At 37.5% G+C, this 26,344-nt stretch overlaps 1 protein-coding gene across 3 annotated transcripts in view; it reads right to left on the reverse strand.

Annotated features, from left to right (window-relative positions):
• The window catches only part of LCLAT1 (lysocardiolipin acyltransferase 1), a 115,404-nt gene that overhangs the window by 84,458 nt on the left and 4,602 nt on the right, over nucleotides 1-26,344 (reverse strand). Inside the window, exon 1 of one of the 3 annotated variants that reach the window (XM_082277225.1) lies at nucleotides 845-1,036. The exons of the other annotated variants lie outside the window; for them this stretch is intronic. The gene's annotated coding sequence lies outside the window, so the exon portion shown is untranslated. Of the gene's footprint in view, nucleotides 1-844; nucleotides 1,037-26,344 lie in introns of those variants that run through there. 3 annotated transcript variants of the gene reach the window in all.

A 26,344-nucleotide genomic window follows, 5' to 3' on the forward strand; every position in this document is an offset into this window, starting at 1 on the left:
GTTTTAAAACAGAACATATTAACCCAAATAATTCTTCCTTTTCCAGCTATAATGCATGCTGCAAATGAATGTGATTCCGGATGGATATTACTGCAGTGTGATTTGTTTTTCTTACCCAGTGCAGCTTTGTTCTTTTTTAGTATCTTTTATACTGTGACAGTCATCACCTACAGAGCAGCAACAATTGCTAAACTACTTTATTCTCTTCCTCAGGAGCACATAATATGCTACACAAGTTCAGCGGGCCCCATGCTAAAAATCCCAACAGCAAACTTACTGAAGTCAGTGAGTTTCCACCTAAAATCAGTTGCAAGATCAGATTATGGATTTTATCTACTCATAATTGTTAAATGGCTGAAAAGAAAGACTAGACATTTGTCTTCATTTGCCCACCATGTAAGTCATTCTGGCTCAACAGTACTTAGACAAGAGATGCAGAACAGCACCTACAGACAAATTTATGTCACTATTTTTAAAAATAATAATAAAGATAAATTGCTATTATCAATGGAATGTAACTCTGCCAAGCCTCTGAGTCTGTGCAACTGCCTCAGGCTTTTAAAAATGTATTTCCAAGACAAATATCAAAGAAAAAAACAGTTTGCAAATAATGTTAAAAATGCTCTAGCCATTTAATTGGAAAATTCCATTTGAGAACTTGAAATTTTGCAGGGCTGCCTTTGTGTCAGGAGTACACAGCACTCTGAAGCATACTTACACATCAGCAAGTATCAAAAGTTTATAACAACTTTAAAAGTCACATAAATTGTAGTTTTCTAGTGAGCTGTGCTTACAGGCTGGCTGCTTTCCAAGGTAAGCATAGAACAAACAATAGATGGGTTACCTTGCAGGCTCCGAAGCAAAAGAAGAAAAATGCAGCAGTTCTGCAGAAAATTTATAACGTTTCATTCCCACTAGAAGCAGCAGAAAGAGCTCATATGCATTTGCTCCATTTCTGGATATGAAATCCTGTTTTCAATCCATTATGTAGATCAATATCCAAAGCAAAGTCCAAACCCACATTGTTGCCAAGCTACCGTCCCACTATTAACTAATAATAATATTTCTGCTTCAGGACGCTACAGAGATGAAGATCTGCTGTGCTTTTCAGTCTTCCAGACAGCAGCCTTCACATCTCGTTTGCACAGCTCACCAGTAGGATCAGTCAACAGCATATCTGGATATTTCTAAGATTACATTCCAAACCACTGCTAAGAAGGGTAGCTTTAACCCCATCTTCAGCTCTGTAATTCCCTCTTTCCATCAGCTACAATGGGAAGCTTTTCTCTCCTGACAGAACTCCGAATGGACGTTCCCAGGGCTTCGGGTGGATTGAAGTCTTCAAAACCATTTCTAGCAGAGCATTTCAGGGTGTAAAGCATCGGTATTGTGCTGTGCATGGGGGCAGGCTGTGCCTGGGAAGACGCACAACTGAGTTGGTCCATCTGTACTTGCGCTAACGAAGCTCTGTGGCTCAGCAGGGATTCTCACGGCGGCAGCCTGATGCAGACATGTTGCCTCTGCTTCCAGGGCTACTGAATCTGATTCTATAAGACATTGTTCTTCAGACTTAAATGCTCTCAAAGCCAGAAAATGTCTCATCAGTATAGTACAATAAAGCAACTCGTTCCTTGTTAAAGCTGAATGGCTTTGGTCCCTCAAACACCTACAAAGATGTGAGCGACCGTTTGATTCTTACTTGTAAATTTTTTGGCATTTAGATGCAAAGGATCCAGTGCTATTGACAAATGAGTAACAAAATGTTTTGCATGAACATTTATCAATTTTAGCCTAAAACAAATTACCAGCATAAGAAGCTAAATAAATTAATTCAATGCTGAAACAACCGGGGAAGTTTATCTGCCAGCGCTTATGCAATAATTTACTAAGCTGCCAAAAGACAAACGGGGGGAAAAAGCAACATCTAAGACTAAGATTTTTAGCTTTTTAGCCTTTTATTATGTAAAATAGTAGCTCATTTGAAACACAAACTCAGTTTCTAATAAAGTTTGCCAGCACAGAAAGGAGCTTATAAAAATAATTAGAAGTGGTTTACTAGGTGCTGCATTTCCCACCACAAAGACCAAGTCAATGTACAATAAGTGAGCTTCAAGTCAGCTGCAAACACATTTGGCAGTTGCAGATTCTTTAGGCAGACATGCTGTGGCAGACACAGAGATGCTAGGCAATCCAAGAACAAAGTATCCACAAAATAATTCTAGAACAGCAACTGACCTAGTCAGGGAAATAACCGATTACAGCTACTCAGGGACTACCAGATTTTACACATGTGAGCAATGCTCTGGCTTAACAAGAGCTATTAGGAAAAAGGGGGGAGAAGAAGGAAAGCCTGCAAGAGCTACAGATTAAGAGCCTCCCAACAACATCTGGGCCATCATTACAGATCAAGTGACCTCTCTTCCAGTCTCTGACTCAGTACCACAGATGTTGCTACAAAAGTGCCTTAAAAGCTGAAAAGCAATAGCGGAAAGAAACAAAAATAACAACTTTTAAAAGACCACAGAAGAAAAAAAAAAAATTGTTTAGATCATTCAGAAAACTACACTGCTCATACCTAGAGAATGAGAGGCCAAAAGATAAATAATACCCTGACCTACACCAAACCTAACATGTGGAAGATAAAGGAAACAGGTGACAAGGTAGAAATAGTCTAGAGAAGGTTATTTATTGGTATCCCCTCTCTCCCTTAAAATAAATAACAATAAAACAGGAATCCAAGAGGAAATGCAATGAGTCAATCTTTGCACTAGATAAATCTTATCTAAAAAAGGAAGATACTGTCCAAATCTGACTGCACAGGTCATGCTGCCAGAAATATCTAAATCAAGAATCTTCTCACAGCATTTTTTATAGTCATTTTATATAGTTTAACATCAGCCATATCTAGACTTTTCTTTAGGGCCAGAAAGATTTAATGATCCACCAATTCATTATAAGGATATTTTTTCCTTTTTTTTTTTTTTCCATTTTCTCTTCTGCTACAAGAATCTCTTCCAAGAAGACCTAGTATTGTCTCAGTTATTTCCAAGTGGAAACACACCCTGGGGTGTGCTTCCCCTTTTATCAAGGGCCCTGACCTTTCAGGAAGAAGATTATACAAAACCACAGAATTCCTGGAAAGAATTTGCTCTTTCTGATTAGCACAATATCACAGAAAAGGAAGCAAGAACTCACCTTCAAGGTATGAAACATGCTCATTAGTAAGTAACTGGACAACTGACTAAGGATACATGAGAGAAAGCACACACATCTTTCTAGTTGCATTTGTAGATGGATTCTCAAATGTAATCATAGCTCTTGAAATGCTTTAAATGAGTTCACTGCAATGGGCATTGAGGAAGTGATATTTTTATTGAGGAAATTATAAATTATGCCCTTGCCAAAAATAGTTGCTTATGACATTCCATTTCCCTCTCTTCCTCATCAGGTTGAGGCTTCTCTCCCTATGTCACCTGAAAGTAAACACGATGCTGAAACTCTCAGTGCGGTTTCAAATAATCAAAGGACAGTACGCTTTTACTTACTGGGACACTTTGCATTCAAACACTACAGCCTCAAGAAAATTATTCCACCTCAGGTATGACTACAAGGCATGCTCAAGTTAAGAAAAAACATCACAAACACAGGTACAAAGTTAACACAGAAATGCCAGCATTAAAAATAAGAGCATTGACTATGAAATACTCTTATGTTCCAGAGTTAAGTGACATTTTTCATCAGAACAAGGAAGAGACAACTATATTCTCCCACACTGAGATGTTCAGGTGCCAGCAAGACCATCAAAAGCAGCTTGATAAACAAGTGCAAGAGTAGTGATAGCAAATGATGCAACACAGAGATCAAAGACCTGAAATTACATGCTGTTGCTTGGAGCCCATTAACGCCATTCATTTATGCTAACTAAGTAAATACAGAGAAACTACTTAGAGAAACTATAGTCACATTATCTTCATCAAATAAGGGACAGGAAAATTGTTCCAACCCTCTACTAAAATGTTATGAATTAATTAACTGGTAGCTGGGTCAACTTGCTGTCTTTCCCAGAGGCATAAACCCAAGACAACACACAGGGATGCCACTTTCCAAGATCATGGGCAGAATGAATAGTATGGGAATTTCCGTTCTAGTGGAGGCACCAAACGAAGATAACTCACTCCTGTGTCTTAAGTCCTACCGAGCAGGATTTTACACCTAATTCTCCACAACAGCACAGAAATAAGAGCCCCAGTGACAAGCAAGGTCTTGCTCTTCATAATTCTGACTTCTGCCCTCAGACAGATCCACCTTGAACAGTGATTGAGGCAGTGACATCTCTGAAAAAGTTAGCTGTGGTGGTTAAGCTAAAAAATCCAACTTCCACAGGGGAACATATGTGGACACTTCTGAGTGCTTCCACCCCTAACACTGAGTATGATTTCTTGTATATACTTTAATCTGAATTTATACAGAAGCACTGGCTTCCCATAAGGGTAGCTCTTAATATGTAGATAGCCTTAAAAGCTCTCCTTAGAAATGCAGAGAGCATTATATTGTTTTATTTAAAGATTAATAATGCATTTTTCATAGTTTAAATAGAAGATAAGGCTTGCAACTTCTACTGGTATCTACAAATACACTGTGAGAAAAAATCTCTGGCTGTTACAGTATCAGTTATATACTTGGGATTAACACAAATAACTTAGAAGGCCATAATTTCTCAAGGCTAAAACATATACTTTTAAATTTTACGTAAAGTTGCTTAACATTCAAAACTTTCTTCTCACACAAATAATTTTCACCTGCTTCTGCTGTTGTTGCAGATGAACAGCCAGGAAGAGAGGACAGAAAGAATCAAAACAATGCAGCATTGGGAATGAAGGAACACACTATGTCAAAGGGGAAGCCTAGAGCTATTGGAAAGCCCTGTACACTCCAGTTAAGCAAGGCAAAACAACATGCCTTCTAACAAAGACAATTTGAAACCAATTACAACCCAGAAGATTAATGTACTGACTCAGGCGTAGATGAGCCTGAGTTTTCCACCGCCCATATTTCCCAAGAATCCTTGACTAACTTGCAGAAGGAGGGGTAGACCTGCTTGTAAAAGGATTTTCAAAATGCAGTAAGGAGAAAATTTGAAAACAACTTGAGGAAACATGGATTCCTGCTGAGCACAGAGTTTTCAACAGCTAAGATTTATTATATTGAAATTTTTTTCCACATAGATACAAGCTACAACAGCGTGTGTTTCCTTTCCAATTCAGCCACAGCTGAACATTTCATTGAACCATTACAGTAAGAAAAGAAGCTTTCACAACAACTTTAAGAAGCTCTCTTCTTTTGGGATCAAACAGATATATTATTAAAGTAATGCCCGTAAGAGGAATCAATCATTGGACTAAGTGATGTCAAGGATTGCTGGGCAATTAAATCCAATTATTAATTCTGACGTATTGATGAGAACTTCAGAACAGAGTATTGAGGAAAACAAATTGAAGACAAATGCTCGTGAAACTATTCTTTGAGTCTTTACTTTCCCTCTGCTCTGAATCTGGATATTAAGAAATGCAAACAACCTTCTTCATCAATATTTAGAAAAGTTTTATGGGCAATGCATACAGTAAATTCAGTTTTAAATAATGATATTACTAGCATACTTACTAAGCAATCAAAGTTTTCTTTTGTTTGTTTGGGGGGTTTTGCTATAGAGATTTGGGAACAGACCAAAAAAGTGACACCTTTGAGAATTTCTGCTGTGGAAGGTAAGCTAGCAATAGTCATCAAACCCAGCATCTTAGGTCTTCCCCCACAATGGTATGACAACTTAACACCCTTTTCAAAGAGAAATACATAACCAATGTAATACAAAGCCAATGAAATAACATAGCCATATAAACGCTGTTTGGAAGCAGCTGACAGGTCAAACAGCACGTGGGTAGCCCTCATTAGTCCCAGTGTGCGCTGCTCTTTGATTTGTTTCCATCAGGCAAATGATGTCGAGGTAAAGGTACAGCTGGTTCTTTGAAAGGAATATCACTAAGGGATAAAAATAAAAAACTCGAAGTATCAAGAACAAGTTGTTCAAGTATCTAGAACAACCCATTTTCTAACAACATCAGATGAACATTCCCAATTATTTCCTTACAGAAAGGAAAACATTTTTTGTGGAATCCTACAGTACTTACAATCAAATAATCTTTATTACTTACATAAGCCACTTTTAAAACCTCTCCTTGTGAATCACATCTAATTCTATTACTCGGTTTAATTTTATCCTTTTTTCTTTTCTTTTTTTTTTTAATTAAACTTTGCTCCACAGAAAACATCAGCAATTATGCTTGGTGGAATGGGGTAAGAAGTTCACACAAAGCTCTCTCACTGCAAAGGCAGTGATGACAGGTTCTGTTAAATATGCATTTTCTCACCTTAAAGATATTTCACTGGAAGAGCCTGAGCAGGAGAAGAAAAAGTAATGGTCTCTTGGCAAGCACATATAAGCTGCCATTACTGTGATGAAACATTAAACCACAAGCAGCTTCCATAGCCAGACCTGCTTATGTAAAGGAGCACATTTCTTCAAGTGTTTTAGCTTAAACAAAGTACTTTTAAGAATTCCCTTCTAACTCAGCTTTCACCTCTTTTGTATGGATATTGCAATACATTACTGTGTTTTTGGAGTAAGAGTTTGGTTGTTTCTGCTTTTTAAAAATCTTTGAGAAAAGATTAAATTGAAAGGAAATTAGCTGCCTTCTGCTTCCTACCAGCAAAGTAGTACAGACTTTAAAATCCTGGATCAAAACTACCTTATGCAATTTTGAATTTGCCAAGCCTCGTACCAATCCATCAAAGGAGGATTTCCCTCATTTCATTTTGGGCATTTACATAAGTACCTTAAGTTGGGTCACAGGAATTATTCTCCCTCATTCCCCATCCCAGCCTGCTCCTTCAGTAGGCTCATCCTATAATCTAATTTCACAAAAGAAAACTGCACTTTCTCTCCCTGTGAAGCAGCAAATATACATACAGCTTATTTTCATGGAGGCTTGATCTACAGGGGGTTAATATTTTAGAACTCCAAGGTAAAACTTGCAATCACAGTAGGAAAAGCTAAAGAGACACTTTAACCTCAGGGATGCCTCACATCTTTGTGACATTAGGACCCTCCAAATGCAAATTACTGTGCAGGCAATATTTTTTCAAGTTCTTCCTCTGAGAAAAGGGAGTGAAGGAAAAAGCTACAAGATGCCCTGGAAGAGTTTACTGTTAGGAATGAAAGGTTTTCTACAAGAACATGCTTATCCCTGTAGACCCACACAGCTTGGATTTCTGAACTGAATTTCAGAATGCAATGAAACTTAGCCCTTTCAAGCTGTTTCAGAGATCAGTTCAAGAGCCAGGTCATCAGATTCACTAACACTGAGATACATCAACGACAAGAAGTGACAATAAAATGGCCATTTTTTTCTTTACATATAAGAAATTACTAAATCTGCAGAATTACAACAAACTTCAGTAATGAAAAAAAAACCTGTTTGCAAAATTAATTGCTTCTGCAAAATAGCTCCCTCTTCAGTTTTCTTTCAGTTTGATCCTGCTGATTTGAACATACAAAGGAAGATCCTTCCATCAACATCACAAGTTTGGAAAACCTGTGTTAGATTGAGGTGGTATTTTAGTTATCATGGACTTGTCCTCCTCAAAGTTAAAAGCCAGAAGATACCATTAGATCACTTAATCAAATGTTTATGGAATGCTATTCAACAATATTCAACAATAGTTGGTCTGCAAACAGGTTTCCCTGTACTTTGATATAGTAATTTTGATCTATAAAGAGAATTGCAAGCTAACCACAAAACTTCAGTCTTCATTTAGATAAACTGGACAAAAGTATTGTTATATCATGATCAGCCAAGGAAAACACATTATAAACACTTCTGAATTTTTTCAGCCGAACTTATTTTGCATATCATCATATGTATTCAAAGAGCATCATAGGCAAGATGCACACTGGGCAAACACTGCTGTGACAGCTTCACAGTTCTATTTTCAAAAGAAATTATAAAAGAAAGTAAGTAACCTACGGACCTCAAACACGCATCAGACAAAGATTCTGTACTCACTGTGGTGTGAGGGTAAGCCAGTACTCTCCAGTAGTCCCAAGAATCGAGGATGTTACTAATGCCATGAGTATCCCAACCTCTTGCTCCATACACACTCTTTATGTACAGATACATATCATGTTTTGGTAATAGGCTCTGCCAGTCCTTAATAATGGACTACTTATTACAGTCGTCAAAGACGTAACTTTGACTCTAAAAATCTTCCTTCTGTCATGACAGCTCCATTTAGTGGATAATTTTTCTCATGGCTCAAGAACAGCCACATTTGTCTCCAGTCAAATTATTCGTAATCCAAAAGAATAAACCGTGATCAAACTCAGAGATTTAGTTTTCCTACCTTAACAAGGGACTTTCTGAGCATGTATCTTGAAGAAGTTGGCCTTTCAACAACTACTCCTTGCATTTATTTTATGTTCAGAGACAAGAACACAGAAATGAGATTGCAAAGCTTTTGTTCAGGATTCCTATCTGGTGGAACAGTTAGAGAGCATCTATCAATACTTAGATGTATTGATACCCCAAAACAAGCTAAGAATTCACAGTTTACACATGGAAATGCACAATTGAAAGTGAGCTGCAACATAGCTACTTATTCCTGGAGGAAAACTCACTTCATTTTAGAAAGGGGAACTAAGACAGCACTGCCACAGCTGAGGAAAATACCACTTTCTCTCAGTATTTGCAAGATCCTATCATGTGGTAGTTCTAAGTTAATGCATGGGATATTTCTCTAGCTATATTGGGGTAGGAAGGTGTGGGGGGGTAGTTTTATATTTATTAACTTACTTTAATTTTATTTTGGATTTCAGTTTCCAGTTTGTTCTTGAGACCTTTTTTTGAGTATCCTGAACTTGTTTCAGATGTAGCAATTTGTCCAACTAGAAGAAATTACGCTATTAATGATGTTGAAGGGGTCTAGATAAGAAGTCAGCTTAATTTCTCTACAAGATAAGCTCTTTTTTCATAAAGGATAAGGATGCTAAACCATGAAATTTTCAACATTTAAGAGGACTGTACTGCTTAAGAGCAGAGCAGGTGGGTATATTTCCAATTAAAGAGTAAGTGACATTCTCATTTCAAGGTTCTCCATTTGACTGCTTAGGTTTCAAAAAAGGGAACAGTTAGTTATAGAAGTGGTATGTGTTTGTGTAAATCAAACATATTACCAGTGTAGAGATCAAAATCAAATTAACCTCTACAGGCAATTTTACTTAAAGTATTTATGCTTTATTTTCCAGAATTTCAATAATTTTGCTTCACTAGCAAGATCACATGATTTTTTAAAATACTCACACTGATCTATCTCAACCCTGGATCAGGGCAGGGAGAGGAGCAGCCTTAATTCACTGTGAGAAGCACTCAGTTTGGTGATCTGATCACACAAGTTTCTATGGAATCAGACATTCCAAGAAACGCTGCCAAGATCCTCAAGAGCTTACAATTCTTCAGATGCAGTGAATTGTTTTACTAAACCCTAATGGCACAAGAGGAATACATTTTTGTGGATATTGCTACAAAAGAAGTAAGCCTTATCTTAGCGGTACAACAAGAACCCCGAGAGTGTTGATTTTTTTCCCTTGCAAGAGAATTAGATTGTAGAGCTTTAAGCATGTGCAGGAGTTTGGTCAGACCAGATGGATTCACAGCAAATACAAGTATTTATGGGTTCCATTTTTGAGTAGCAATAACCATGTGTTGGTGAAAGACTGATATTCTATCAAGCTTTTGAATCTCCCACACTGGACAAGGAAAAGGAGTTAATTACACAAGTTTTCAATCCAGAAAAGAGCTGCCTTTATTCCTTAGAAGATGGTGGGTCACATTTCAGGGAATGAGTTTTAGAAAATTCTATATCCAGCAGGGAATGTACATCAGCATGAACTGTAAACTGCAAGCCAGAAGCTACGAAACCATTACAATTCCCTCACTGACCTTCTTTCAGCACAGGACCTTTGCAAGGATCAATACACACCTGCTAAAATAAAACCTGCTTCCCACCACCTCTTCCTTCACACAATACATGTAGTTAATATCTGTTTTCTGTGGAAGAGTATTCCTTGCTTCCTGTGTATTCTGTGCTTCCTGTCCTTGCTGTGCAGAGAAATTAGAGACAAGAGGACAACTGCCCATATAGAGAATGGAGTGCAATGTCCATATGAATATACACCATTGCAAAATCCACATCACACTGGGCCAGAAAAAGCTACCAACTTGTCTTTGAAAAGAAAAAAAAAAATTAAAAAGCCCAAACTACGGACTTAAAAAGGAATAAAAAGGAAATGAGTCATGGGGAAAATTTCAGGGAAATTTCACATGAAAAGGAAACCCATAAGCAATTTCATAAAGTTTTCCATGTTGTTGTCCACCTCCTCTCCCCCTGTCTTTTCTTTTTTCTTTCCCAGAAGCTTGATGGAAGAGGACAGCCCTCAAAATACTTTTCTTTATCCTGCTATTAGAGGGAGAACAAAACAGAGTATAGGCCACAGTGTGCTCTGACACTCTGAAGATTTGTCTGCTGCATCTTTTTATTCATGGAATAAAAAAATGCATTGCATCAAGAACTGGCAACTACAAGCATTCAAAAACTGTGAATCAGATTGCCAAAACCCAAACACATTAAATAACCATTCCATCTCCAGTTTTCAGACATGCTGTCAGGAAATGAATGGTTTCTTTCTTCTCCTACGTCAAATGGGCAGGTGGAAAATGCCCAAGCACGTTCTTCCCATGGCTATGTTCTCAATCAGCTGGAAAGCAAATGTGTCAAAGTCCCAGTAAGGTCATTTGGATTTATATCTTAAATCCCTCCCTGACACTCAGAGGCAGCCTTCTGTCTTTGCTCCTGCACTAGACAAACCAGAAACCTGGGATTGTTCAGATGTAGAAGGGGAAAAAAGATCCCAAGAGATAAGATGGGTCACCAACATCCCTACTGTAAATTGGCTTTACTTCAGCAAATTATCTTCTTTCCTCTGTAAATATCTTAAGTCATCACCTAATTAAAGAAAGAAAAGCAAGCTGCTTTGCTGTTCCAGGCCAACATACTTTTCTTATAGAGAGCACAATAGTTTGGAGAGAAGATGGAAACACCTGCTGGAAGCTCTGAAGGACACTGCTCTTCCCAGCTGCTCAGAAGACTGAGGCACATTGCTCTGCTTGATACATTTACCTGTTCACATGCTTACAACCTTTGCAGCTTCTGAACATCAGAGTCAGTCTCGGCTCTAAACACAGCCCAAGAAAAGGCCTTCTCAAAAACAGCTCACCACAAATACAGTCTGCAGGGTAATTTGTTTGAATTAATTCAGAACAAGAAAAATTGAGTCCTCATGCAAAACATTTGTTTCCAGGAGGCTCACAAAGGGATTCTGCTACTGAAATGACATCATGTTTGTCTTGAACAAGTGTGGTTTTCCAGGAGTCTTCCAATGAGACATTGCCTGGACTCAGTGAATCAAATTTTCTAGCTTTAGCACTTTCCAAAATAAATAAAAAAAGAAACTATATTAGCAATCAAAATAGAAGCAAAAGCACAGGAATTGAGAAGCTCTTTTCCTACACAGACACGGTACTCAGATTCCAGACTATGTCTCAGTTTGGATGGCTGTTCCCTTTGGTTTGGAATTCTACTTTGACAGTCATTGACCTGGAAATACTTTATAGATACTTAACCCCCTTGGGGAATGGTCAGAATTAGGACTGTCAAAAATAAACATTTTAGGGAGGTCACAAGTCCCACCATGACTCACACACATAGAGATGGTTTCAAGGAATCAATTATTAGTTCTTTGAATGTGTCATGGCACAGTTCACACACAGCCATTTCATTATACAGATCAATCGTGCAGCTCTGACACATCAAAAGGCAGCAATCTCAACAGTCTGAATGTATAAATTTGCACAGCAGAATTTCTTCTAGTAAAGCCACTGATGACAAAATTATTCTTTCCTATCACACTATGAACGTGTTTAAGTTCAGTGGTTTGTTGATAAAAAACATCTTGGGGCGGGGGGCAATCTCTTAAAACTCTCATAAGAATGAATTCATTGTAGCTGCAAGAAATTCAACTAAAATAAAAACAACCTGTAGAAAAAGCAGCACATGTGACTCAAGACAAAAGCTGCAGCCAGCCACCAGCATAGCAGGAGCCAAAGAGCTCACCTTGTGAACTCCATCAGTGGAGGCTGCCACACACTCCTGGTACAGAAGAAACCCAAACAGGGTTTATTCTGTAGCTGCAGGTAACATCCTGATTATTGCTCTAAGAACCTGATTCCTACCCTGCTTGCTGCCCTTTGGTCTTAGGTTCTGATCCAGCAATGCTCTTTGCCCCCTCAGTTGTAATAACTCATTCTGCCAGCACAGCCTTGGTTTCTAATCCCACCTCTGGTCGGCTTAACACTAATTCCTACTGCCTACCATACCCCCTCCCCTTCCCTACTATTTCTAATCATTTCACTGACACTGGAGGAGGAACAAGCAAGCAGGAGAAAGCCCCCAGCCTGGGATCACTCTCTGGAGTTTGTATCCCCTGGTTTTCCACTTCTTTGCAACAGTGTTTCACTCCGGTCGGCCCAAAACTAGAGATCTATCCACTCACGCTCCAGTTCAGATTCCTTGCTATCAAGTGAAAAAAAAAAAGCAACTGGCACCAACCCAACTGATACCCTAGAAACAAGAATAACACCTGAGCATCATCAAGACCTACCAGGTGCCCTAGAATTTTCTGCAACCTTAACTGATGAGGAATAAAACATTAACGGTCAGATAAAACATATACCCTTTACAGTACTTGTTCCCTAGCATTTGTCTTACAGCATCTATTCTGAATTAGAGCAGAGGCTGAAAAAGAGTCTGGTTTATTTTGTGGATTCTTTGGGAAGTTTTGCTATTATGCTGGGACAGTGAAGGAGAGAAACATTTACAAAAAAACTTGGCAAGAAGTGGCAACACCCACTTTTCTTTTGTTATTTTGGCCCCCATTGCCGATATTTTTGGATTCTCATTCTGGAAAAAGGAGAAAGATGAGGACTTGTCTGAAGCAGTGTTTGCTGGGCTGCTTGCCCTCAGAAAACTGGAAAACTGCCGAGGCTGAAGAAAGAAAGTATTCTATAAACTCAGATCTGACTTGTGTTGAACAGAACAACATTTATGGAGAATTAATATTTCCAGTGTCTTGACCTAGGAAACTTTGTTATCTTGAATGATGTTCAAAGAAATGACCAGTGGAAAAAACACAGAAATTGCCAAACAATCAGCAGTAGTGCACCCAGTCATCCTGACAGTGTCTTGTCAGACACTTGGATAAGAAGGTGCAGGGAGAAAGCCTGCAAGAGACAGAGATGGTGAGTTTATTCTTAGCCTCTGTTAACATTTATCTTATGCCATAAAATACTCAGGCTTACATTCTTCTCAGTATTATTCATTCATTAGCAGACTGATCTTGTCTTCTATATAAAAAGACCTAATCCTTTTGTTCTACAAGCAATCTACAAGCTGAGTACCCACATTTATAAAGGAAAAGGACTGACAGCAGACAGACAACCTGCCCATTCAAGCAACAAAGGTACAAATCACACCCTCGGGTTCACTCAGCTACCAGTAGCAGGTAATCAGTCAGAAGCCCCATGCTTAAAATCCTGTAACTTTATTTTCAAGTCTAAATGCTGTATCTTGTTCTAAGGAAAAGCTCCCATTTTATGGAATATCTTATTAGAAGGCATTGTTAGCTGCGAATGGTGGCTCAGAGTCTGTAAAACAGCTTAAAGGCTTCAGGGAGCACCGTATTAAAGAGGAAGAAAGTAGTAAAGAGAAGATTAAATCTGACATCTGGGATTTGTTCAGTTATTACAGAGCAAGGGATGCTCTTGAGAAGCTGTCTCTCCATGCTAGGGAGGTCTGGTTGGGCTGGTCAGCTGTCCAAGGTGCCAGCTACTAAGATTTAATCAGCCTTTAACTGTTGGAGGAAGGTCCCATCCTCCTGCAGCAACCCCAGGAGGGGAACTGGGCAAAGGAAGGACACAGCCATACTAAAAGGCACTCCTGGAATGCCCTTTGAAGAACAGCTGGGAGCGACCAGCTGAGACAGCAGAACCAGCACGAGCAGTCATGTAAAAAGACCAAGACTGCAGTGACTCCTTGTAAAACAAGTATTTGAAATCTTATACAGCCTATGTGGCTAAAACCACCAGGGGTAAAGAAAAGGAAAGGTGCCAGCTGGAGACGTCTACTCTTAAGAAAACAAAAATATGAATTCCTGTTGCCTGCCTCATTTAGAGTATAATTTATTCATCACCACCCTGGTCTGAAATGTCTGAGCAACTTCCAGAGCACTGAGAAGTTATTTTTGCCCTCCAAAATATAAGGAGTATAAGAAACACAACCAACAATCACTGTTTAATACAATAATAATGCAATACTATGATTCACTTGCATTAAGTCTGACTAAATATGTCATTATCTTTAAATAGAAATGGCAACTAATAATTTTAAAACTAAAAATAGAAGGATACGTGATGTGAATCCTATGTGATTTACTCTTAACATTAATATATTATGCTGTCTTTCAGATGTTTTCCTAGGTGCTTTCACCTGTGGTAATTTTTTTCTTTTTCACTCAATTTTGTTTCATATTTCTTTTGCATACCAAGATAACATCTAGCCACAGAAATGCATTTCTAGAATTTTGTACAAAAGAGGACTACATCACTCCACTCTACATCACATATGAAATGTAGATGCCATTGTAACTAAAAAAAAATCAAATGGCAGAGAAGATGACAATGAAATATGTGGGAGCAAATACACAAATAAACCCTTTATAATGAAAGGAATACTAAAAGCCTTCTAAAAATGTCAGCTAGGGGAACTCAATAAAGGTCAAGACACTTTGAAAAGGAGAAGTTAATCAAAGACTTTCTGTATTTACAGTCTTTTGTTCCATAACTTAGTACAATGTACTCTAGGTAACTTTAAAGATGTGACCTTTCTTGCCAGCATTCACTGTTCACTAACATAAAAGTCTCAAGTTTTGCCTGAAGAAGCCAAACCTGTTGATGTGTAAATTGTTAGTCTCCAAAACCACTACTTAGATGAGAGAGCTTCACCAACATGATTACTTTTGACTGTTCTTGCATAAACCAAAATAAACAACAGGTGGGGAATGACCCCAGAACTCACTTCATATATTTTAAACAGCCTTTAATGTTACCATTCCCACCACTAGCAAAAGAAAATAGGTGGGGCAAATATTTTTGTGCCAGTAAAAATGTTTCATTTAACAACAAAGCATGTGTTAAGAAGGCCAATTAAAATGTACAGGCACGTTTTGAAGTCACTGAATTTAGAGTTGTGAAAATAAACCAGCATTTCAAAATGGGAGCATTACAAAAATGATTAAAAAAAGCAGATTTCCATCACTTTAAGGAAAATCACTTTTTAAAATCATTTTCTTTAAACTGTCACTACAAAAATGAAAGCAAAAATCAAGAATGAGAGAGATTGTGAATAGTATCAAAATCACTCTTGAAACTTATTTTTTGTGGCTTAATAACCATATTTTCCTGTGTTTTAAAGTGCTTCTTTCCCTTCCTAAAGGGCAAGACCACTAACACAAGAGGAGAAACAGCCTATAGCAAGACTACACACAGCAAGTGCTTCTGTCCCCCCGCCCTCAGGAAAGAGTATTATTTTCCTAGGGTGGCTTAGTTACAATGTACATTTAAGTTGCTCTAACAGCAGCTACAACTACAGCTTCGGTTTTCAATTCACAGGATTCCCAAGACTTAAAAGTGGAAAGGAAATTTGTTTCCCAAATAACACCCCTTATTCTGCAGCTTACTTAAAGCTAAGTAGTTATCTCCTCTGAGAATTTTAAAGGAGTTAATAAGGCATCTTTTTCTTTTCAAGAGCATCATCCATGAGTCATCTCAAACCAGTGCCGACACAATACCATTACAGACAACAGATCCACACACAACGGCTGAGGTTGGAAGGGACCTGGGGAGGTCTTCTGGTCCAATCGTCCTGCTCAGGCACGACCAACTACAGCCAGTGAGCTTGTGAGTATCTGAGGGAGACTCCATAACTGCCTTGGGCAACCTGTGCTAACCCTCCCAGCAAAAAAAAGTGTTCTCTGATGTGTCTCAGATTGTGTCCGTTGCCCCTGGTCCTGCCACTGGGCACCACTGAGAAGAGCCTGCTCCATCCTCTCTGCACCCTCCTCTCAGGTACTTCTACACAATGGTAACATGTCCCTCCCCAAACCTTTTCTCCTCCAGGCTGAACAGTCACAGCTCCCACCCTCTCTCCTCACATGTCAGAGATGCTCCAGCCCCCTCACCACCTTTGTGGCGCTTCTCTGAACTCTCTCCAGTATATCCAGTAAGTGTTTGTGCAGGGTCTCAGTCCTAAAAATTTCTGGAAGAATCTAGAGTATCCTGATTGGCTAGGAAGTTAAGCCTGAAGGGTTCAAAGTTTCACCTAAGCTGCCACACAAGGTTTTACAAGAAGGCAAAGAGAGCTCATTGCCCTCCAAATTCACCATGAGGGGGTTTCCTCTTTAGCCACTAGAATAAAAGCTTTGGTCCTGGTCTAACTCAGCGCAGAACAATTAAGGCCAACTTTCAGGAAACTGAATTATGTCTGAAACTATCTTCCTGCTAGCTGCAAAATTGAAGAGACTATAAAGCCACTTTAAAATTCATCAGTCCTCAGCTTCATTTCAAACAGTTTAAGCTTCATGAAGCAAATAATAAAGATGATAATGTTGTTGTGAAATATTGCAGGGCTGAGAATTAAACTTGCACGAGATTGAAAGACAAAACATGAAGATCAAGCCAATAAAGGTGACATTTTCATACCAATCATTGTCCAAAATAAATGAGAGAAGGGAAACAGGTAAAACTGTTTCCAATTTTAAAGCTTTTTATAACATGTATAAGGTCTCAGTAGCTCTGTGTCATAGTATAACCTATCAAAATAGTTCAAATTACTTTACAAAACAGTAAATATATATAAACAAAAAAGCTCACTGATTTTCCAACTTTTCTCCCTCCACATTTTGGTAAGAGGACCCAATACCAAATACCTAGGCACACTAGAAGACATGAGCAATAACTGAAAGTTCCTTTACACTTATTTATATTAAGCCATTATTCTTTCATAGTGCTTCCAGAGCAATTTACAGTAATCTGCAGTATGAAAAAGGGATATAACAGACAAAGAGAATGACAAGTTGTGTGATTAACATTTCTTAGGATGTCAGAATTTTTAATAACTAACACTGTAGCAAAGAAGAAACAGATTAATGGCAACAGAGAAAGCAAGAAATGGGATTTTAGGTATATTATGGAAAATAAAAAATTGAAAGTGATCTAAAACCTCTAACAGCATATTTGTAAGTAACAGATTTCAAGCTTCAAATCAGGTTTGACTGCATTAGTTGCTAAGGAAAAATGTGATAATTTCCTGATACTTCACTGAAATTCTTTGACCAAGCTACAACAAAAATAAATAATAATCCCTTTTAGAAGGAATATTAGGAAAGGATTCTCCTCCAGTTGTTCAGGAACGCTAGGGATTTAAAGGATTTCAAAATGTCTGGCTGCAGTTCAACACAACATGGCTAATACGACTCAATATGAAGTCTCCCATAACATTATTATCTAGTCAAATAATTTCTCTTTATAACTTTCTATCTCTAGCTTCTATACTGCCAGATAGAAATATCAAGCATGTAAATGGGAAACTACAGTAAGATATATCATAACTGACTCTTTTAAGATGAAAGTAGGTTTTCCTATACATGAAGAACCACCTCAAGCCAGCTGCAAGATACCCTATAAAATAACATCTCCAACATGCAATTTCTGTAAAGCTGTTACACATTTTGATAGTATAATTTAGTCACTTTCTATTATGCAGACCAGGTAACAGAAATACACTTTGAAATGGTAAAACCTTTTCCCACCAAAGTTTATTTGGTGCATAGAGGAATACTTTTTTTTTTTTTTTACTATTAGCAGGGAAATCAAGGCATTAATTGTAATTTGTTATCAGATATACCCATGAAGCTGATCACTGCGTCCTCCATCAAAAGCTGAAAAAGATTTAACTGATCATCAAATAAGGTAAACTACGATAAATCTAAAACTCCAAGCTTCACACCTCATCTAAAATGCATCTCTCCAAGTTATCAACTGCAAAGATGTCCACCAGTTCATTAAATCAGCTTTGTCTCATTCTAAATATCTTAAAAGACTAAGGTACATTTATATCAAGTAACTTCAAGTACATTTTTAGGAGGCTGAAACCACTGTGAAAGCCAACAAAGATTAGGCAAAGCTGTCTATCACCAATTAGACAGCAAAAGTCAAAGCACAGAGGCTCAGTATTAATTCCTTGGGAGAGAAGCATCCTGATCAACATCCTTGATCTTGACTGCAGAGGTATCAGCCTGAAACTGGAAGAAGTGCTCCTAGATGGCCAATACAATCTTCTCAAGTTACTGTGAGGAAAATTTCAGAATGTGAGTTGAGAAATTAGAACAGGCTGTTTTCCTCTTACTTCTTGGAACAATAACCATGTGCTCAATCATGCATATGTAAATAGACAAGGAACCACTTCACTCTGGACCAAAGCAAGATTTAAGTAAGAGGCGTAAAGCAGAACTCAGTCAAACTGCAGAACAATTTGGATTGTAAATGGCTTTGTAGAAATAACTTGGAATACCGACAGATTTTTTTTTCTGGTGCTCTTGATCCTATATTCAGGAACTGAACCCAGTGACCTCTTTTTGGAGTCAGCATTGATCTTGGGTATCTATCATTTGCTTACAATAAAACAGACTGCCAGGAAATCATAGTTTCAGACCACAGATGAAGAGATTCTGTGGAAGTCTAACACACAATGGTTAGTTTTTGCCTGAGAAGTGTTTTGGTCTGATGCAGCACCATTGGAATTTACAGGAGGGAGAACATCACCTTTAGCAAGGGGTCATCCTCAGCCTAAGTACAGTTTGCTACACTCACAGCAGAGATCAGGGGATTTAGCACCACTCTAAAAAACATTGGGGATACTGAAGCTGCACAATGAAACATAGAGAAATTATAAACCACCAGATTTAAGGCTGTTGCTTCCTGGCTGGTTTGTTTTTTCACACAGGAACCCCACCTAATCTAAGGCACAGGCCTTGACAGCAGGGTGAACAATGAGAAATTAGTTTGTACTTCTTTTTCCCCTTCTCATAGTAGAGTGCTCATATAATAGTAATAATATAATGTCAATATTTTAGATATTAAAATCTAGGACAAACATCTCTTTATTTCCCTTTTTCCTCCATCTTATGTTTATTATACTGCTATCTGAAAGTGTTATATTTCAGTAATTTATTTTCACAAAAGAGCCTATTTATATTTTTATAACTCAAGGCCTACAGCACACACCATATGAATTGTGTCTGCTTAATCTGGAATGTTTCCATACTACATTTTTTTCAGAATATTTGTCACTGTGCAGTACATCACAAGCACAATTCACAGTTGTTATCAGCTTCAGTTGCAGCTGTGAAAGCTTTGCATTCTTTATTTTAGAGATGTCGAATTTGGAACCTTACTATTCAAATACAAGGATCACAAGTAGTTACTGTTAATGATGTTACATATCCTGCTTTTTAAGTAAAAAGTAAAATCCAGGTCTTCAGTGGCATTTAACTACAGAAACCTTCAGATGATCACCTACAATCCTTTATTCAGTTCAGGATACAACATCAAGCACATGCAACAAGTAAAATGGGTTCTACAGGCCACATTCTTTAAAACTTTAAAGCATTTCTAAAATACAAGCCATGGTAAACAGCAAGTTTTTTAAGGGGAACAAAAAAGAGAATGTGTTAATGGAAATATATCCTGTCAATTCAAATATGGAGATATGGGTGACATTAAAAAAGTTAGCCCATATATCACCTGTCACTTACTTTTCTGGTGGTATTTTAATAAAGTCTAAGATCATGAGCCTACTGTGAAGACAATTTGGGAGAATAACAGCTGCTCATCTCTAATAGCAATCATGTAACTTAAGAAATGTCATTTTAGTACTTTCAAGGAACAAAGGAAAGGAAAACACTCCAATGACATGGTAGGACATCTTAAACAGAGGAAGACCCAACATTCCCCTGTATAATATGCACGCTTTCCTAAAAATCAAAACCTCAGCATTTAAGCTGGCCAAAAACCATAACTTCCAAGCATTCTCTTCAAATTCTTTAGCTAAATTAAAAAAAAAAAAAACCACCAAAACAATTGGAGCATTATCTATAAAAGGTACTGGACATAACTATTTCTTGTGTTTGCTACATTTCAGGGCAGGTCTGATAGCAACAACAGGTTAATGGGTGAAAGAGCTAAGTGCTAATTAAAGAAAAAGCTTTTATTTCAAGCCCTTACAGTAAATCTCTATAGTCAGTGTACAATTCCTTAAACCAGCAGGCTAGAGTGGGTTAAAGAAAGAGAAAATTCTATCATATTTAATGCTTCTCATGCCTGATCTAGCTATCTTTTTATGAGTACTTCACTATTCTCCTCTACAGAAGCAAAACAATGTCTTCTAGTGCTATTAAATGTTCATAAAATAACCGATTTTCAAATAAAAACATTAATATAAAAACCCTAAAATGTAACCTATTTTCCTTTTGAAATAAATTCTGTCCATCAAGAAGAACCAATGAAAGCAGGCTTATAGAATTTGAAGGTAATAAAGTAATGATTCCAAGTCTTTTCTTTTCCTTTTTTTTCCTACTAGTTACATTGTAGTCAGAAAATTTCTTTATTCTACATTAAGGAACAACTTATCCAAGCTAACTTCCTTCTGAAAAAATTAACTGAGCTTTTATTATGATTGCATTTAGAATGCTTATATAGAAATTTCCTAAGCTTTTTCCAGAGCAAAACCAGTTAAAATGTTTTAATTAAACCACTTTTCCTTGAGAGAGATTTCCTTTACAATGTTTTTAATATAACTCAACATTGGCTGCATCTTTCTTGACAGATGGTATTTCCTTAACAGAGAATGTCTCAAATGGTTTATGTATAACATTCTTTCTAAAATTCATTTCCTTTCTGTGTAAGAAGTTAATACACCAAGAAAAAAAAAAAAAACAAACCAGGAATGTTTCATGCCATGTGGGATATAACAGTTCTAGAGTTTTGCTTTAAATTAGCCGAGTAATGTTTTTGTAGAAATATTATTAACGTGGTTGAAGCTTAACATTTGGAAAACGGAAAAATACTTGCCCACAATGCTGCTTCTCTCCAGATCCCACTCCAACATTAACTTCTCTTTTATGTTCTACTGCTCAGTCCCACGTCTGGTGGAAATCTGACAGATCTTAGTAAGGTTCAACTTAGGAGAGAGATGTTAACTGGGTGATTGTTTTCAAGAACAACAGACTGGTAGCTCTGTAACAAGTAGCTCCAAAACCAGGAAGGAAAGTTCTTACAACTTCACTCCAGAATCATTCAAGACACTGTAATCAGTAGAAAAGCACACTACAATCTTCCTCAGAAGGAGGACAGACACTGAGGTCGCAAAGAAGATGATGCAGCTCCTAAGGGTGGGCCACTCCCCCACATTAACACCAAAACACAGGTTCTTAAGAGGGGGACTTGTACTGGCTGAATGCAGAAGAACTAAGGTTCCACATGCAAAAATCCTGCAGAAAAGGAATCTTTGCAGGCTATTGAGGCCAAAGGTATTGGATTTGCAGCTGGTAATGTACACTCCCTGTAAAGGTTGTAAACTTTTGGAGAGCTACAGTAGTAAGAGTAGTCCTTAAGTGATAAAGAATACCAGCTGAAATTTCTTTTCCCTCTTGCTCTGCTATAAATATTCATTAAAATATTACTTTTCTAACAGATCACATAATTTTCTGTACTGCTGAAAATTTTTATTCTAACATATTCTGCAGCCTGTGGAACTGTAAGTGCAATATTTGGCAATTACGATTTTCCATTTTTTGGGCATCTCTGAGCCAATATGTCATTTTGTGATACTTCTAGTAACGTTATCATCTATGTTAATACAGTATACATGGAGAATATCTTGCACTGAAATCCAAAGCTACCAGTTTCCCTAAATGTTAAGGTTTGCCTATTTTATATTTATGAAAAAATGATGTATTTCTAAACTTCAGCAAAAGCCTGTCCTAAATCTGCCTCTTCCAGCAACTTTTGTATTTCAAGACCCAGTGAGAGATCATGGAGATTGCAAATATCTTTCTTTCTAATATGCAAACTCATTTTAGCTTTCTGCTCATAGCAATGCTACCTTTAGTTCTGAAGGCAAACTGAATGCCCAGAGCTCGTGATAATAAAGCTTTGGACAAGATGTGCAGTGCCAGTTTGCCTAAAAGATTTTTATGGATGCCTTACATAAAGTTAAAAAAGAAAAAAGAACAGCTGCATTTAGCATCTCTATTTGCCACTGACTACACATAAAATGAATAAGGAGCTGAATGAACTTGGAGTCACAGACAACATGGGAAAAACTTAAAGCTTCCCTTTACAAAGGGGAAGGATTTCCTACAGCCACTTCGGGGGCCTGGTGCTCTTGCAGGAGGGTGAAGGTCTGCCAAGCTGCAAAGGCACAGAGAGAAGAAAGACCATCAGAAAATCCAGCTAACATGTGACTGAAATAATGAAATTTGCTAAATCCTCTAAACTTTTCATAAGGTTCTTTCTCCAATTAAAAATAATTGCTATTAGTATGTTTTCCAAGAGAACTACTGCACAGGGGTGCTGCGTACCACATCATATTTGTTCTTCAATGGACCAGCCTACTGCAATTATTTCAACAAAACCCACAAAATTTCAGCTATTTTTCCCTTTAGACAGCAGATAATATGTATTCCTGTGCTATCAACAACCATTTTAGGAATATCCCTGTTGTGACCACTCCAGCCACATTTGCTTCTGCCTAAACTTAATTTCCATGCTTCCATAACTACAGAGCCACTGTCTCAGTCATCTCTCAAGGTCCTTTGATGGCCTGCTGTAATTAGAACACACACAAAAAAATAGCTGCTTGACCTTTGACAACTTTGCAGGCATTTGTCTTTCAAAAACTATTAAGGTGGCAGACAAGATGAACACGCAGCTTTTTTACCCACTGTCATAATGTAAATGAGATGTGCTGTTCACTTCAAGCATTGCCTTAAACTGTGGGGGTTTTTATTGCTTAGTGGAGCTGACACTGTTTAACATCTAACCCTGTATCCAACAGAGGTACAAAACTAAACGCTTCTCAGTATTTACAGAAAGACCAAGATTCTTTCTTCAGAGTAGGACTGAGATACAATACATACAATGCCCATCTTTATTACAACACAAGTGAGACTATTCTGTGAGATACATTTTGATAGAAATTATTATTCCAAGTATATTTTGGAAATTTGCATCTCAAGATAGAATAATTTATGGCAAAATAATGAAGTATTCATTTTGTAATGAATGGTAGACCCATGCAAGCACTGGAAGTAATGGATAACTGTAAGGATTTCATTTAAAACTTGGTATTCAAGAGAAAATTTAAATCTGATGTTCCTAATAAAAGAACACACTTCTCTGAGCAAAGCCATAATTTTGGGAGAGACACACCCTTTGTCACTTCCAATGGTTAGAAATAGATGAGTCTGCAAAACATTTAGTGTAAATCATATTGACACACGAGTATTTTTTTAAGGAAACTCTAGTGCAAAATCTATCCATCTCATGGAAGCAGCACAAAATGCAGCAAGACCAATCCTTTTCTGAAACAGTCTATCACCAAAGTCCAGAAAGATCAAACACAACCAGAACACTACATTCCATCTTCCTAGACAGTCTGTAATTATTTAAGAGAGATATTCAAACAAACCAAACACCCCCTTTCCAAATGTGAAATGCATGCCAATTCCCAGGACATTAACTGGGAATTCCACTATCTGATGATGAATTACACATAAATAGCTCACTGAAAACCCATCATTTTTACTTGTCCCAAGGACAAATCTACTGACCTGGGCAAGAGATCCTAAAAGAAATTGCTAAAACTGTTTTTCTTTTTGAAGGAATTCATGAGTTAAGCTGACAGATTTAATGGTGTTTTCACACTGAAAAGGGAGGATCAAAAGAAAGCTATTGTGTGTGTAGGAGGCAGAAGGGAAATGATCAGCCTTACCTTACCAGAATCTACAGGTTGTCTCAATAACCTTGGCATGAGTGTATTACCTTATACCTTCTAAAATGTTGTACTCAAGAAAAGAGGATTTCCATGAGTGAAGAGTTAAAAAAAAAAAAAAAAAAAAAAAAGGACTGGTTCCCAATAGAGACTTAACAGGTAAGTATTTCTTTTACTTGTTTTGCTCTTTGAGAAATCTTTTGCAGTTCTCCTTGGCTTTGTCAAGAACCAAGCAATGACTTCCCTGGAGCACAGGGCCCCCAGCTCCAGCTGATAAAATCTCAAAAATTTACCCAGCAGAACCAGAAACAAGCTCCAAGTTCTGACCACAGCCTGAAAAGCCCATCTGCAGCTTGGCTCACTTTGAAGAGTTAATCTTCCATGGATCAGCATGTGATCACCACTGTCTCCTGGGTTATCATGCCAGAAGTGTAAAAAGTTGTTTCCCAGGGAGGACAAAACATGTAACTGCTATTCAGTGAGTAGAATGCTCAAGAAATTCCCACTGTACCACAAGAATTTTGAGGAAGAGTTAGTCAAGTTTATGAGAAAAACTCATTGAGTTAAATTAGAAGTGTTTCATCATGGAAGTTTCTTAAAAGTAATAGCACAGGCTGCAGCAATTAGAAGAAAAAAGCTTTACCAGTCATTAATAAATTTATTATTGTTTATTCTTGCTAAAGTATTATCTGCTTTTTCAAAACCAATGCTCTTTACACTCAAGCAGATCACAAACATGATCTTGATAGCAAAGGAAATTGATCAACTGAACAGATGAACGATTAGGTATTAAAAACCAGAAGGATCTAGTCCTTCTAGCGTCTGAATAATAAAATAAAGCATCCAAAAAACTAAGTGAGCTTTCTCACAATTCCATTCCAAACTAAGACTTTTTTTTTACATTATTTTCACTAGAGAAACAATTTATCAAAGCTAACCTGCACATCTCCTATAAAAACACATAATGGTAATCCAGAGAACTCATCATTCTCTTACATTTGTCCTCACATTTAGGGAAAGGAAGTCACTCTGCCTGTGATCAGAGGAAAAGGCCTATCTGAAGAGAAGTCTGCTGACAGATTGACTCCCTTGATCTCTGAGCACTCTGCCAACCAGAAACCTTTCTCAGTATAGTCAAGACTGTTTTTTTCTACATTTGGGTAAAAAACAGTGATACAAGTTTGGTAACAGTTTTTGGGGTCTTCTTACTTGAGGGGTTTTTTAGGACTTTTCTAGAAACTGAAACTACCAAATGTCTAGCAGTAACTCAGAGAGTTATAATAGTCACCTGATAGATGCAATTCAGACTCCTTCCCACTTGTGTGTGGGAATATATACAATGCTGAATATCCTCTACCCAGAGCTTTACACTTGCCATACATCTGTTTACAGCTTTAGCTCACCAACTGAAAATGGGGAACTACACCCTGCCCAAGGACATACAAGACAAGCAATGAAAACTTCAGTAATCTCCAAAACAAAGCTTGCAGAGAAGTCTGGAAAAACAGAGGCATTTTACTTTGTTTTGATGTTGTAATTTAGCTTGATGAGTGGGATTTACAGTTTCTTCCTGAACAGCTACCTTTCAAATTTCAGAAATACAGCATGAAGTGCTTTCAGTGGTATTTATTACAAAGAGACTACTAGTATCCTATTTGAGCCCGTCTCTAAACAAATTGTAAAAACACTTCAAAAGCATTAATCAGCTTAAAACCATTAATTTCTGCATACATTTTTCTACATAAGTAAAATCACATTAGGAGGACATACTTCTTAAAATATGGCTTGAGCTAATTTTAAAGATGGTTGGAAAAGTTTGGCCTACACTGATTAAAATCTATACTTAAATGAAAGGAAAATTTAACCACAAAAACTGTGCTCATTTTAGAAAAACAAGCATATCACTGCCAAAGTGCTGTCCTAAGTTTAGATTGCTGTCTGACTAAAACATCATAATTACGAGAAACTGAAATGGATTTCTAAATGTTTCAAGATGAAACAGCCATTGGGT

Source organism: Coloeus monedula (assembly GCF_965178545.1).
Source record: "Coloeus monedula genome assembly, chromosome: 2".
Taxonomy (NCBI): Eukaryota; Metazoa; Chordata; class Aves; order Passeriformes; family Corvidae; genus Coloeus; species Coloeus monedula.